This window comes from Lissotriton helveticus, chromosome 10 (assembly GCF_964261635.1).
Source record: "Lissotriton helveticus chromosome 10, aLisHel1.1, whole genome shotgun sequence".
Classification (NCBI taxonomy): domain Eukaryota; kingdom Metazoa; phylum Chordata; class Amphibia; order Caudata; family Salamandridae; genus Lissotriton; species Lissotriton helveticus.
Genome location: NC_136071.1, coordinates 248,404,638 through 248,421,858, shown reverse-complemented (window position 1 = coordinate 248,421,858; position 17,221 = coordinate 248,404,638).

The window sequence follows — 17,221 nt, the reverse complement described above, 5'->3', positions numbered from 1 at the left end:
CCCATCCGGGCCCGGAGCTTTCCCCTTTGCAGTGGACTCAATTACCTCCAGTAATTCTTCCTCGGTAAAAATAATTTTTACGGCCTGTGTGGTCTCACCTCGAGAAAGAAAACATGAAGGGTTTATTTCTGCATAGAGACCACTAAAATGCTCCACCCATTTTTCTGGGGCAATGAGACAATCCTTATTTGTATTATCTGTCTCATTAAACAGTGGAATTGCAGTAGTCCAGTCTGGAGAGGACCAGCGATTGAACCAGGGTTTTAAGGTCTTGCTCCGAGAAGAAGCGACGAATTCCCCAAAGAAGGCTCAGTTGGTATCAAGCAGCCTTTGCAATGGAATTGATGTGGGAGATTAGATTGAGTTTTTTGTCGAGTATGACACCAAGGGATTTTGCGCTGTCGACAATGATGGGTTTATTGTTAAGTAGATTCATCTGATCCATCCATGATTGAACCGGGGGAGGAGAAAGTGAGGAGTAGAGGAGGAGGAATTCAGTTTTGGAGGGATTCTGAATCAGTTGATGAGTTGACATCCAGTTTTGAATGGAGTCGAGAGTAGAGCTTAGGATGGAGGGAACGTGAGTGGAGGCAACCTTGAGGTAGATTTGAATGTCGTCTGCATAGAGATGATAGTGGATACCGGATTTACTTAGGAGATTTCCCAGTGGTTCTAAATGGAGATTGAACAATGTGGGAGCAAGTATAGAGCCTTGAGGAACACCTTGACCTACCGCCAAAGGAGATGAAAGACTATTCTCTATTTTGATCATTTGGGATCTATCAGAGAGGAAGGACGCAAACCATTTAAGCACAGTGCCCTCCATGCCCATTCTTTGCTGAAGTGTTGAGGAGAGTGTTGTGATTGACAGTGTCAAAGGCTGCAGAAAGGTCAAGGAGAATTAGAAGACAAGACCCCCCCCTCGAATTGAGTATCCGCAGCGCGTCATAAATCACTTGCAGCAGGGCTGTTTCAGTGCTGCAGTTTTGGATGAAGCCAGACTGAAAATTGTCAAGAAGATCATTGTCCTTGATATGACGAGAGAGTTGTTTCGCTACACATATTTCTGTGATCTTTGCAAGAAAGGGTAGGGTAATGATGGGGCGGAAGTTGTTGAGGTCATTTGCATCAGCAGTGGTTTTTCTAAGTAGAGGGGTGACCTGCTCAGTTTTGAAGGAGACAGGAAGGGAGCCTTGACAGAGGGAGAGGTTGACTAGAGTGGTCCAATAGGAAAGAGAATGGGTATAGAAGGCAATGGCACTGGGGATGGGGTCAAGAGAATGGTTGGAAGGCTTTGTTTCGAGGATACAGTTGAGGGCATCTTCAGAGATGGGGTAAAAGTTCTGCCAAACGGCTAAGGATTTGCGCTCCTCTGGAGGGGTAGGATGAACGACCTGATCCACAAGTGATTTCAATTTTTCGTCAAAGAATATAGCAAAATCCGCTGCTTTCTTTGTAGAATCCTCCAACTTGGAGGTTGGGGGAGAGCAGTTAGTATTCTTGATGAGATCAAATAGTTTTTTGGGTCTATTTTTGGCTGAGTCAAGGAGGGTTCTGAAGTGCGACGCTTTCCCAAGGAAGATGTGCTTGTGGTACTTGGATCTTGCTAAACGAAGCGTGGCCAAACAGTTGGTGGAGGGCGCTTGCCTCCATTGTTTCTCCAGGGATCTTAGGTGCTTCCTTTCTTCATAGAGGGATTTGTTGAACCAAGGTGCTGAGGGAGTGGGCCTTTTCTTTTTGCTTTGGAGAGGTTTGACGTTGTTGATTTCGACTGCATGGACTGTGAGGCATTGGGAGGCGAGTTCGTCAGCATCTAAGTTCGGGTCTAGCCTTGGAAGGGATAGCAAAGCTGATTCACAGAGGGAACCACGTCAATATTTTTTGTGTCACGGAACCAGGAGGTAGCCCTCTTAGGTTGGCCAAGAGTTATAGAGTGTAATAGGTGAAGAGAGAATGGGACGAGGAGGTGGTCAGACCAGTCTACATGAATGGGGGTAGCGATAGACAGCATGCCTGCTTTAGAAATAACAAGGTCCAGGATTGAGCCCTTGGAGTGTGTTGATTCTGTGCAGTGTTGGATAAGATTGTTTGCAGAGAGGAAGGTGGCCAGCAAATTCGCAGAAGAGTCTTGCGGAAAGCCCCAGTGGAGATTGAAGTCACCCACGAAGGTCTGATTAGCCGTAGTAGTGGTAATTACTACATGTCAGGGTAAATAGAGCATTCATTTACTGACTCATATATGAACATGTGTTCACAAAAATGTGCTGTTTATCACTTCTAAGAAATACCACATTTGTGGTCCACATGAGCCATTACATGCTTGTTATTTACTGCATGTGATATTTACCACACAAAACACCAAAGTACAAGTATGAGAGGCCATTGACTCAATGCCACTGACGCCTCATCAAGTCAAATTGCATTGTACACAACCCTTCAGTCAAGCTTCCATGTGTTGCATACACAGACCTCTCTAGTCTTAACCCTTCACAGATCTTCACCCCATGCTGTAAAAAGGGCGCACAGACAAAAATATAGATCGGTATATGGATGCAGAATGCAGATTACAGATTTGCTTAGGTCAGGGTCACACTGTGTCTGCAAAATATAGATAAACATTTTGCACTCCCTAACCTGCATGAGCGCTGGGTGCAGTTTTGTACCTGTGCATTTTGCCCAATTCCGAGTTTCACTCCACCGAAAGGGTAATAAAGTGCTAATAGTACAAGTTATTCCCCATTCTGAGATGTGCAAACAGAACCCGTGCTCTATTAGTTTCAGACTCGAGCACTATTTACTTCTACGATTTACAGCAAATAGTGGGAACAAACATCCAGTGTTTGCACCCAGATTGTAATCCTGTTTTGGGCACAAAATGGGGTTTGAACACAGAACGAAATTACCGGTTCAATAGTGTTCTGGGCTTTGATTTCTAAGCCCTGTGTTGAAAAAAATCAATTTCAAAATGGAGAAAAGAGTGAAGAATGAACAGCTATTCAATCCTTGATCTCTCATTGGACAAATAACTTCTACTGTTTGATGATGGAACACTTTAGTCTCTATAACCATCCAGTAGCTGAAGTGTAACACTAAAAGTAGTGGTATTTTCAGCCAAAAAAGAGTGATATGCATGTGGTGGCAGGGGTGATGGCCTCCTACCTCTGAGTTCTCCATCCCTATATACTCTCACTTCCACCAAGAAAGGTTACTGCCTATGTTAGAAATGGGATTTCTGGCTAGCTGAGACTTGCACCAAAGCGAGGCGGAAACCACAACTCGAGTCAAGATAAGGGAGTTACACTCCTAAAATAACCCCTGCTTACCCCCTTGGTAGCTTGGAATGAGCAGCCAAGCTTATCTTAGAGGCAGTGTGTAAAGCATTTGCACATAACCAACAGTAAAACAGTGTACACACTACAGAAGGACACCACACCAGTTTAGAAAAATATCCAATTTTTATATATTTAAGACCAGACCAAATACGATAAAAATCCACAATACTATACTTCAAAATCTTCACTGATCAAAATATGCTTTAAAAATAGATCCTTGATGTCGATAGCTCCATCCGGGGCTATCACTGCGTTGTGAACAACAAATCCAAAAACAGTTCCGGCTGACCGCGGTGTCGCAGGCCAACTATGGTGTCGGGAAGACCCACAAACAGTACCTTCAGAGATGCACGGTGAAGGAGCTCTTGAAGTCACTTGCGTTGTAGGTCGAGCTCCTTCCTGATGGGAACCCGGAGTGCTGGCTCCAACAGGCGTCAGGTGCTGCGGTGTGAAGCGCAGCGGTGCGGCGTGCGGTGCACCCAGGTCACGGTGCGAGCAGCGGCTCGGTGGCGGCGACAGATGGCATCGTCTTTGAGACCAGGGTCGCGGTGCGAGATGGAGGCGGTGCTCATCACGGTGCTAGCAGGTCACGGTGCAAGCAGCTGCGTTGTTGCTGAAGCGCTGTCATCGGCTGACGAACTGGAGTCGATGGCGTCGGTAGGCCAAGGCTGTGGTGTGGGATGAGGGCGATGCATCATGTAACTTACGAGCGGTGCCCCCGAACCATGGGGCAGGCTGCGGCGTCGATTTTGTCAGGAAGTGGCGGCATCAGGAAGGCCACAGCATCGTCGTATAGTGAGGCGGTGCAGAGTGCGGTGCCCACAGGTCGCGGTGCGAGCAGTGGCTCGGTGATGGCATCAGCAGGCATCGCCGGTAAGACCAGGGTCGCGGTGCGATGTTGTGGCAGTGCCCTTTGCGGTGCCTTCAGGACACGGGTTAGGCAGGGTCGTCGTAGATGTCGTCGGGTGGCGTTCTTCGTGTGGCAGCACAACACACACTGTCCCCAGTGCTGCGGTTCGAAGAACCTGAAGTCTTTGCAGTTCCTGAGACTTCATGAGACTTCGTGAACAGGGGGCAAGCTCTACCTCAAGCACTTGGAGAGTCTCACCAATTCGGTTGCAGAAAGTCCAGTCCAGGCCTTTCACTGCCCAAGACAGAAGCAGCCACTGCAGGTCAGCCCAGCAAAGCACGCAGCAAAGCGGTCGTTCCCTTCAGCAGTTTCTCCGGCTCTTTTTCTGTGCAGTCTTCTTGATCCAGATGAGTTCTAAAGTTCAGGGGTCTGGGACCCAATATTTGTACACAAAAATCCTTTGATCTGCCAGGCAGAGGGTGTCGGTGTCCGGCCAGAACCAGTTGGGCCTTCTCTGGCATGAATTCCTAGCAGGAGGTGGAGACAGCTTTGTCAGAGGCAGATCAGGCCCTTTGAAGTGCAAGGAAATCTCCTTCCTTCTCCCCCATCGTAACCTAGGTCTATTTAGCCCTTTCCTGACCTACCTAGACTATCGGGAGCCACCCTGCTCCCTAGCCATCTGTCGTCCAAAAACCAGACAGGCAATCCACATTCCAGCAGAGTCACACGGGATGACCGAGCAAAATAATATCCACTTTCTAAAAGGGGCCTTTATGAACTCAGAATGAAAAGGGCACCCTTGCTAAAGGCTGCGTCTTTAGACACTGAGTTCAGGCATACCAAACTTCCTTCACTTATACCTTTCTCAGGCTACGTACGTGGGTGGCACGGGAAACATCACTTACAACGCAACTTTTACCACGCAGTGCCTTTACATCGCAACTGTTACAACGCATACCATTACAACGCATTGCGCTGGGGGGCGCTCTAGGATAGGGAATAGGTTAATTTACTATCCAATAACCTTCCCTACTATCCACGGGGACTGGAGTTGGAATAGTAAATTAAACTATTCACTATCCAACACCCAAAAGCACTATGCGTTGTAATGGTATGCGATGTAAAAACCGCGTTGTAAAAGCATGCGATGTAAAAGCATGCATTGTAATGTCGTACATCCGGGTGGCACAATCCGTGCTGCAGGCCCACGAGTAGGAGGACTCACAAGCCCCGGCACCTGCAGTGCCCGTTACTGGGGGCTGACAAGTAAGTCACACATCCAATCATAACACAATTTACCACAGGAGCACCAGCGCTTTACCACTGATAAGCAGTGCGAAAAGCGCACAGAAACGTTATACCAGCAAAAACAGAATCAAAACTGGGAGGGCAAAAAGCAAAAACTCTGGGGAAACACACCAAAACATGGGAGGATTGAGGCTGAATTAATATTAGAGGGCACGACAGGGGAGCGACCAAGGTGGCAGCTGGATCGCACCCTTCTACAGAATATGATATGGGTTGAGGGCTTCAAAGATTGGATAAGGGAATTTTTTCTAGTAAATAAGGACTCTGCAGAGCCTTTCGCAGTATGGGGGGCATTCAAAGCAGCAGCGCGGGGACAGATTATAGCTTTTTCTTCCAACAAAGCTAACGACCGAAAAAGAAAAATATCTGCCTTTCAGGACGCTGCAGAAAGTGAGTATGCCTTGAAACTTAATCAAAAACCAAACAACTGGGAACAAGCTAAAGTATTACTTAGGGACTTCTTCATCTTGTAAGAGATAAATAGCTCAAAAGCCTTCCAACAAAAGCTATATGAAGATAGTCAACTCATGGGTAAGCTGCTGGCAAATTCGATTAGGAAAAAACAAGAGTCTTCCATCATTTTAAAAATCCAAGATCCATCAGGCAAAATAGATACTAGAAGTGAGGGAATCGCGAAAATATTCCTTGATCATTATGAGAGAATATACTCTACTGATATTCAAGTTGAAGAAAATTTGAGCAGGGAATATTTTGACAACTTAAATATCCCCAAAATTTCTAAATCTAGATCTAATCAAATAGGCGGCGATATAAGTTATCTGGAAATTCAGAATAGTATAAAAATCACAGCGGGAGCAAAGGCTTCAGGGATTGATGGATTCCCAATCGAATTTTATAAGGTTTTTTTGAAGGAGTTGGAGGACCCCTTGAAACATTTATTTAATTATATTAGACTAGGTGGTAGGGTTCCCTCAGAGTTTAAAGAGTCCACAATTATTAGTTTTGTTAAGAAAGGCAAGAATCCGGAGGACGTAAATTCCTATAGACCAAGTAGTCTTTTAAATTCTGACTATAAGGTGTTTATGAAAATTTGGGCTCAAAGATTCGTGTTGGCTGCCCAGGAGGTGATACATCAAGATCAAACGGGTTTCATAGCCGGACGCTATATGGCTGCCAACACAGAATATTTATTACAGGCATTAGATTATTTTAATATTAATTCAATTTCTGCATGCATTCTTATGATTGATGCGGAAAAAGCATTTGATTTAGTCAACTGGTCAACGTTATTTTTTTCCTTGGGTTATTTTGGATTCCCCGCCCCTATTATTAATATGCTACAAAACATTTATGAGGGGGCATCTGCCCAGGTGATAATAAATGCCAAGCAAGCAGGGAAGATTAAAATAAATCGAGGTACAAGGCAAGGTTGCCCCTTATCTCCCCTGCTTTTCACCTTTTTTATCGAACCCCTGGTAATAAAAATAAGAAATAATGACGCAATATCTTTTCCAATTGTCGGAATGTCCAAGTTAAAATTATTCGCCGACGACATTATTCTGTACATGGCTCCTGATAAAGAAAATATAGTACATCTTATGAAAGAGCTTCAGGAATATGAGAAGATAGGGGGCTACAAAATCAACGAAAAGAAAACGGAGGTTCTTATTTTGAATTCAAATTTAGACTTCCTTCCGTCAGATTTACAGTCTCAAGCAGAAAAGAGAGACCCAATAAGATATCTAGGGATTTATGTGACCAGAGACTACCAAGAACTTTTTCAATTGAATTATATAAAAACAAGGAATAAAATCAAGAGCCTCTTAGAATGTTGGGATATATTGCCCCTATCATTGATTGGCAGAGTGGCATTGATAAAGATGAACATATTACCTCTGCTTTTATTTTTGTTTAGTAATATCCCAATTAAAGTTAATTTGGCCTTTTTTAATGAACTAGATTCCATGATAAGAAGATTTATTTGGAATAAAAAGGCCAATAGAGTCAAACTCGCGGTAATACAACTTCCAGTTAACCAAGGTGGACTTGCTCTTCCCCATTTTCATACATATTACGAGGCAGCTTTTTTCGATATAATGGCAGGATTATTAAAGGCTAGACAGACGAGACAACTTTTTTTTAAATAGAATGCTTGAGGAATCAGGTTCTCAAATTTTTATTTTCTTAAAAACTGCAAAGCTTCCAAAGAGAACACGATATAAGACACTGGTGGGGTATTCATCAAGATTACGGCTTCTATTTGAAAAACATGGCTCAGATGGATCTATTTATTTGAAACTTTCAGAATGTGTTAAAATGGGTCTTAGGATTTCTTCAAGTCATTTGACAGAATGGGAATCGGCCGGATTTTGTGAAATAAGGCATCTTCTCACTCAAAATACGTTAATTAGCTGGCAAATGGTTAGAGACAGAACGCATCCGAGACGGCTCATGTTTTTTCAATATTTGCAATTGAGTTTTTTTATAAGAAAAGTTGTAGGAAGTCTCGATAGAACACCCAATGCTTTGTTAACAGCGTTATATGGGGAGAAACATAAGGGTATTGGATTCTGGTATAAAAAGTTACCCCCTTCTGGATCATCCAATATAATAAGCAACCATCTGGAGAAAATAGGTCTCACATTACAGTGTGCATTGTCTGACAAAGATTGGGAGACAATATGTAACCTAGGAAACAGGGCACTTCGAGCAGCTAATTATAAGAGAATGTCTTTTCTTTGTCGCTGGTTGGCATATTATACTCCGGAAGCCCTTCAAAGAATGTTCCCTGAATACGAGAATAAATGTTTTAGATGCAAAACCAGGGGACAGGGTGGCTGGTATCATATTTTCTTCTCATGTCCAAAGTTAGAACCCTTCTGGAGGGAGATTTTCGCAGATTTGGAGATGGCAATTGGGAAAATTCTTCTTCCGGAAGTGGAAGTGGCCCTTTTTGGCATTAGTAAGGACAGGAATAGGTTCAATGAATCCGAAGAAGTGTTTATTTTTGTTTCCTCTGCCGTAGCAAGGTCCCTGATTCTGCAAAATTGGAAATCCACTGCGTGTCCTTGCCATGTCAAGTGGGTTAATAAAATGAGAAGAACATATAATTTTGAGAGAGCCTATGCAGGTAGAGTGGGTGCGATTGCAAGATTTGAAAGGAATTGGAAATATTTTGACCAGCTTGAACTATTAAAAGGAAGGTGATTGTTATATTTTAGCTAATTGCAAGATGATATTACATTTACATTTGAGGAAATATAAGTATCCATCTGTTATACTATATCAAATTGCTAAGCACCTTTATCATGTAAAAAAAATAATTTCTGTATGCTATTTTATTTTTACATTATGAAATGTTTTATTATTTGTGCTACTATACATCGGCACTTTACTGCACTAGTCACTTTATATAGGCCCCAAAAATTTTTTTGCACATAATAATAGCACTGTCAGTGCTGGTTTTTCTACTTTTTACATTAGTACTTTATGAACGGTATAGTAACATTATTGTGTTACTATATATTGGCACTTTATTGCATTAGTCACTTTATATAGGTCAAATTTTGCAAATAATACCACCTTCAAGTGTTGGTCTTTCTACTTTTTGCATTAGCACTTTATGATCGGTATAATAATATTATCCTTGATGTTGCCCTATCATCACCAGTTGTTTATATATTGGATAATCAAATATGTTTTGGAATTATTATGTTAAGTAAATTTTGTAGCACTATTCTCCTATTTTTACTGTGGCATTCTATTGTCTAGGGTTGTCTCTTGGATTTTATAAATTATACATTTTTGGCTAATGTTTGTCTAACTATGAAGAAATTAATGTACCAATGTATTTTCCTTACCTACGGCTTGTAATAAAAAAATTATAAAAAAAAAATTAAAAAAAGAAACACACCAAAAGATGCCAAGTCTAACAGCCTACCAGGTAGCCGATCAGATATATACAGAAAAGTGATGGATGAAATGTTTTAAATGTTTTCAGCAACTGGTAAGCATTTTGGTCCATCTTCTAGTCCATATCTTTTTATGCTCGTATTCCCACTGCAGACAGTGGCCAACTATATGGATTTAGTAGGTCACCACCAACTTCTAGGCAGTTGTTCAACCAGGATAACACCAACCCTTGTAAAAACAACTTTTAGTCATGAAAGGGATCTCACTCCAGATGCAGAGATTCCATTCTTCACTAAATCAAACCATTCTGTTCTTTAAAAAATATTTTTTATTTTGGGTATAACCGAGTGCATTTCTCACAACTATTGTTCCTCATTTCTGGAATGCTTACATGTACATCCTAAAAAACCTAAATGTAACACTGTATTTAGCAGTGGTAAACTGCCTTTATGTACTAGAATGGGAATTTGATTGGCCGGTCTAGACAATGATTTTGAACATTTTGCTTAGAAAAACTAGGATTACAATTATAGTGAGTGTGAATCAAACGTATTTGGCTAACATTCCCTCACTTTTAGAGACCATTTTTAAAGGACCTGAAATATGTGGAGAAGTTCAAAATCTAATGCCTGGTCCGCAATAACTGTGTCAAAACAACCTTTTTGCCAAACCTTTATACACAGTGAAAACATTGCTTTTGGTCTTCCCATCGAAACTATGAAAAATTATTCAGCAAAGTGTGTTTTTCCGGTGCCTGGGTGGTAGAAGATATGCTGTATAGTCTCTAATATGCGTGAGGAGTTGTTTTTCCTGATATCCACTGGTACATAGTAGCAGCACAATTGGGCCCAGTCCCAACTTACTCCTCACGGTTCATAAACAAATCCTGATGTCAAGTAGTTCAAGAGCCTTGTAGGTTTCAGTTATCTGATTTGTTTGATTACCACCACATGCACATAAACATTGTGGGTACTTTTTGTACTCTACTAAAATAACAATACATCATTGGCGTGGAGAGGTGCAGTCTCACCAGGCAACAACTTATCCTTCATCCCTTACCCCAGTCTCGGGAAACCCGGATTTCCCACCAGGAATGACTAACTGCAGATGCTCTAAATGGGCTGATGGCCTTAGCATGTACCTGGGCATGTTGTATAACAAGGAGACATTAATGACTAGAGACCAATATGCTAGCAAATTTCATTTCAGACCACATGATCTCTATAGAATAACTTAACTGTTACATTGGTCACTTTTCCTGGAGGTGAGTGTGGGAGGAAGTAGCGAACTGACCAAAATAGAACATATTTTTCAACAAGGGGATATGGTGTGGTCCATCACAAGATTGCATAGAGCTTTGGAACAAATCCACCCTTTATGCAACTCCCATATGTGCAGGAGCGGCCAGAGGGTATGGATTTAAAAACTCCAGTGCGTTCTTGAACACTGATTTGGAGAAGGGCAGCTAAGTCTTTTGTCTATGTTACATACAAAGAAACAGCTTATAAAATAATGTTTAGGTGGCACTTGACGCTGATCTATATGAGTGCAATGTTTGGCGTTTCAAATAATTGTTGTTGGAGTGTGATGATATGGGCACATATATTCACATGTGGGGGACATGTAGACACGTGCAAGGTTTTTGGTCCCAGTTCCTGCAGAAGGTTAAAGAGGTCACCAGTAATCCTTCAGTGGTTTTGTTGGGGGATGTAGATGAAGAGGGGCTCCACATTCTGTCGATCATAACAGGTCGGCTTATAGCTAAGCTGCTTGTATTGTCAGAGTGACTGTGCCCCAAAAGTGGAAAGCCTCCAACTTGCCATCATTGGAGCTGTGGCGGAATAGAATATGGAACCTTTACGCTGCGAAACAGCTGACCATTATCCTTTGTAACAAAGTAGCCAGAATTGAACAGACGTGGCACTCTTTTTCCAAAAGAATAGCGGTGAATCTGAGTGCCATATCGAGATGTAAAGATATACCTGCGTTTTTAACACATTTATCCGATCCACTGGATAACCTTAAACTCATCACCAATTTGCCCCTCCAGAAGTCTTACCATAAACCTTTTCAGAAATGATCTAAAGTCAACTTCATCTCCCCCCCTTGTACTCGTCAAGCATTTTTATGTTGTACTATTTCAGTGGTATGTGAAGAGCTCAACTAGTTGCTAGGTCCGCACTATTAAAATAGCTTAACTAAATAAGTAAAAACAAAATAAATTAAACTATATATGTAAAACTAATAAAGATACTTTAGCTCAATCAGTCATACAGGTAAAGGGAATTAGTTACAAAGGTAAATATAGATGTGTATTTTCTCTCATGCAGATTTACTACTGCACTTAGGCATAGCTCTGCACCTTTTTGTTCTTCACTAGTTCCTGGTGTAGATTTTCACTTAGGTGTAGACTTGCTTGTCTCCGCTCTCTCAAATTATCGAATGGAGCCTCCTATAACAGGATTTATGGGTACAAACTTACTACAGGTACATTTGCACACATAGGGTCAGATGTTTGCTAATGTGGTGGAGATCTCCCAATAGGAAAGTATAGAAATAATTATTATTCTTTTTTTTTCAATAATGTTGAGAATATTTTATTGTATAAATATTAATGAATTTATAATGTGTATTATTTACATAAAACTAATAAAATGTTACAGCACGTCCATTCATATGAAATATGTATTAAATATTTAATTTGAATATATTTAATTTATACATAATAATTTGTAAACAGTAATGAAAAAAATCACACCTACTCGTATTTATATTTGTAGGTATTATAAAAAAATTGTTTAGAGTGTTTCAACTAATTTTAATTTTTTTAATTTTTCAATGTTATATTTTTTCTAAAGCGTATTACATTTTAAAATAATTGTATATAATTTGTAACATACAAATGTAAGTTAAACATTGACATAGTTTAATTAAGTTAACATTAACTATTTGTTATTTGGTGTCTCTGTCTCCTTTGTTTTTAACTGCAGCATGTTGCAGTACCTGTGAGTGGCCATGTGTGCTTGACTTGCTCACGGTATGACCGGAGTATATTATACTTGTTTTGACATATTCAGGACTGTAGTAACTTTAGAACTGCAGTTTGTGAATTGCATTTTGTGAGGTGTGGCTTATGTGTTTGTATTGGCACTTCCCTTCCTAAACCCCTCGTTAAAGTTCTCTAAATCCTCCCATTCAGTAGTATGAATTCCTCATTTCCAGCCAATCCCCCTTGCCCTTTCCATATTTACTACAAAAAAACACACTTGCATGTGTAGAGATCTCTTCTACATTGCCTTTTTGCTATGATGTCCCTTTGGGAGTCCTAGGTCAGCCCTTCCCTCATTTCCGATGCATTTTGTGTATGGACATTGAGTCTGTGTTCGACCAAAACTGCTATGAGCATGCATGGTAAACGTTGTATTGCAGGACTATCAGTTAAGAATCATTTGGAAACAAATGCACAACAGTTTATTTGTGCGAGTGCAGCAGATCCTAATCAGTAGGCAGCTCTCTTTGCAGACATTGCAAATCCAGGTATCCAGATTGAAAGAAAAAGGGATACAATGGCAGGCAGAATTTGTTCAGTCACATGCTGTCAACCCCATTAGCTATTTCACTATGGTGTCAAATTATTTCATACTTCAAGAATTGTGGGTAGCAGAATGTAACCCATACCATTCCATTTGCACAACCCTTTCTAGTATTTCAGCAAGGAATGAGGACCCGAGATGTGTGAGATGTGTTCTTCCTTGTCCAGTAGGAGGTTGTAATAGGTGACCTTCGACCTTAAGCAGGCCCCAGCACACATCCACCAGTAAAGGCAGAGTCTGATTTAGAGTTTGGCGGATGGGTACTCTGTTGCAAACATGACTGGTATCCCCTCAACTGTATTACAAGTGCCGTAGGATACAATGTACTTGTAATGAGGTGGGCGGGATATCTGCCACATTTCTGATGAAGTAAACATTTCTCCAAAGTCTAAATCAAGATTTTCGTCTTCTAGTGCATGCATCAAAGAAGGGAAGGTTGCTGTTGCTTTCAAGCCTTCCATAGCCCTGTTATTTAACTTCTTCATTGTCTTAAATTAGTAATATACTGACAACCAAACTGAGAGCATGTTCCACTCATTGTCTATCTCTTAACCTTATTGCAAAGCATCCTAGCCAGTCCATTTTAACAGCTTTCTGTCACCCTACCCCTCAACTCTAACTCTCCCTTCGTCAAATATAACCACTGTTAAGTCCAAGTTCCTGATTACAAATTAGTCGGAATATTCCAAATCCCGTGTAAACCCCTGTTTGCATAGGGATCGGAATTTCAAGTTAGGTGGTCTTTACCACATCCCGGATAACCATGTGCGTCAAATGTCCCTCCCTTCTTTAAATTTTGGTAGGTCAAATATGCCAGAACTTAACCGCGGAAAAGCATATGGTATTTGACATACCATGCTGATTTTGGTGCGGTAAGTACGAAAATCTATGTGTTCTTCTTGGCAATTGCAGGTGAATAGATGAATCCTGCACATTGAAGTTATCCTGCTGTAGGTGTGATATATTTTGCCACTGATACCTACATTTGTTCTGATAATTATACCATTCCTGTTGCAAAACACTGCATGCTAGATATCTGCCCTCAAAGTCTTACATCTTTGACAAAATCTATTTCACTGAAAAAGTTGCTCTTATTTTTTCTCAATCATTCTACATCATATTCAGTGGACCTCGGCTTCAGTTCTGTAGTGATGGGCTGGTCATGGCCTAGTGTTTCTAATATATATTTCCACCAGCCACTCCTCCTGGGCTGACTTCTACACTCACCCCACACCCATCCATCACAGGTGTCACTGGTCAGGTGGCCCTGGTAATAAAACGTGTTGGGCGAATATGCCCTGGGCCAGTTATGTGTCTGCAGGCATTTTCTGGGTAGCATGAGGTCCGAAGGCCCGCACCATTACAATGGCGGCAAGCGGGTTGGATCTGCGTGCGCAGCTGCCCTGAAGTATGGCGAGGGGGAAAGTGTAGCCTGAGTATAAGGCATCCCTGCCAGCACATTGTACCTCGTGGGCAAGGATGTTGATTCCCATAAGTGAAGGACCCGGAACCAAACCACCTGCCATGAGCCAGCACCGGAACACCAACGAGTGGTATTCCCTGAAAAAACAGGAGAGCCAGCTATGGTCTTGCTGCCATGACCCCTGGAATGCAGTAGTGGACCGACTAGCATGATGTGAGCCCCGTAGCAAGGAGAGAAATCCATGTACGTGTCACAGCAGGCATCATGGTAGAGGCGCCTGCATGCTGCCAATAGACACAGCTAAAGAATGCCATGCCTGCAGGGGAACGGGCAGCGCCAGCAAGATAATGTGCCCCAGGACACTGAAAGTAAGGAAGGGCCATTGCATGTCCCTGCTTAAATGCCCAGAGGCAACCATTCCAGCCGCCATCATCCTGGTCGGAGGAAACCTGCGAAAATGCGGCCTATACATGAATGGAATAGAGGCGCCCCCATCTGCACTGACCAGAACCGTGGGGCCATAAGTGCTGGTAGCGCAACGTTGAGGGGAAGAGAGAAGCCGCACCAGTCAGCCCAACCAGCACAGAATGGCCACTGTTGGCCCACCAAACGTGTCACATGGATTGACCGACCTTGATAAGCATGCACGTACTTAGGAAGGACCAGCGTAGCCTTGAGGCACAAGGAGTACGTTATGAAGTGAAGATGAAGAGGTGAAGGAGGAAAGGTGACCTTTCAGTCAGGGAGCGGGGAGCCAAGAAGATCCTTCAAGGACAGGACTTATGAGAAGTCCAGGAGAAGAAGGAAGACTTATGAGTGGTCCATGAGAAGAGTCGAGTCCTATGGAGAGTACAGGATGCAACCAAGGAGGTCCCTGGGAAAAGAAGATCACAGCGAGATCCCTGGCTAGGAGACAGAGAAGAGAGTCAATCCTAGGGGTAGGGCGTGACCCGGGAGGTCCAAGTGAAGTGCAGGTCACACAGAGAGGCCTGGTCAAAAGGAAGAAGAGAAGCAGAGCGGGGCAAGAAGTAACAGTACCACGTTGAGAAGGATAAAATTAAAAGATTGGGGAAGAAGGGAAGGGTGATGATAGACTAGTCACCCAGAATATCACCAAGAAGGGATAGGTGTTGATTAACCAGTCACCCAGAAGATCACCAACAGTTAGTGGTGATTGCCATCACAATCCAGTGCTTCAATTTAACCACCTAAGGAGTACCGCACATCTAAAGTGGAGCAATACATCAGCGAAACCCCTAGAGAATAATGTCATCCCTGGCACTGCAGGAGGCTGACCACCCAGAAACCATCTGTGAGCCTGCATGAACATGACGCCTGCTGAAGAGAGCACTCTTGACCATTGTGCCACCCACCCTTGGGATTGCAAGAGAGTATTGGATGTGGCCCTGTTGGGAGTTCGTCAGTGTCCCCTTGTCATGACTTATGAGAGGCCCCGCACAGCCCACGCAGTCCTGTGGCAATCCAGGGGCAAGGGCCTCAAGGGATCCCAGTGAGAGTGTAATCCCATCAAGAGAGATGTCTTCAGCTGCTCCACGATAGGCATCAGGAGGCACGGAAAGCACATATGGAGACTGGGTCACCCAAAGACTATCCAGTAGATGCCAGTGCACCTGAGTTCAGATGGCAAGAGTACACAGACTCTGAAACAACCACCCTTGTGGTGGAGCGAGTGACTTTGAGGTGGTGCTGTTGGCAATTCCTCTATGGCCCTATGATGTGGCATGGGAGGGATACTGTGCAGCCAACACAGTTCCATGGAAACCAGATGAAAAGGTCCTCGTGGGAATCCTGTGCGAGAGGAATCCTGTAAAGAGATAGAAGCCTGAAGTTGGTCCACCAATGGGCACATGGAAGCACTGCGCCACCCAAGGAAGACTCTTCAACCATTGCAGTGACATCATCTGTTTTAGCAGGCTTGCTATTCATGGTGCCAGGGCTCTTTTGAAGAAATAGCAGTAGAGTCCACCATTACTCCAGATGCACCATCAAGTGAACTTTGTAAATAGACTTCTGCAAAGTAAGACCAAGTGGGACAGGCCCACAGTGCCTAGGTGGACTGTCACAACATGGACGGGCGAGTGAGAAATCCGGAATTCATTTGTGCCCAAAGTAGTCTGGTGAAACTATGGAAGTGTGCCGTGATGCCGGGTGGTTCCCAGATGCACCTGTCCCCTCATCCTGTCCTGCAAGCAACCTGAATAAACTCAGTGGAGTTTTTGTTTTGTTGTTTTGCTCTCTCCCACAGGTTGGACTTCTTGTCCATCTTCAATAAAGTTTGGGAGGGATGTAATGACGGGCTGGTCACTGTCTAGTGTTTGTAAAATATGTTTTCACCAGCCATTACTCCTGGGCTTCTACACTCACTCCACACCCATCCATCACTAGAGTCACCGGTCAGGTGACCTTGCAAATAAAAGGGGCTGGGCGCACATGCCCTGGGCCAGTTGCCAGTACCCCAGCTATGTTTCTGCATGAATTATTTGACTAGCCTAAGGCCCGCACCAGCACAAGTTTAGCAGCTAAAGGGAACTGCCACCTCAATTTCCCTAAGGGAGCTTATGCAATGGATGCCACCGTGGCTCTGAATGTGAGTGGGCCAAAGTTTTCTGACCGTGGAATGGACCCCTGTTTGCAGAGGGGTCGGAATTGTGAGTTGTTTAGAGTTTACCTCAACAAATAATAAACAGGGGTGATAAAGGCCTCACTCTTCATTAAACTTCAACAGGAAAAATCTGTCGAAATTAAAAGTGGGATATGTACGGTGTTTACAGTGTCCTGCAGTTTTTGGTGTGATAAGCACCAAAAACACCAGCTATTTTGC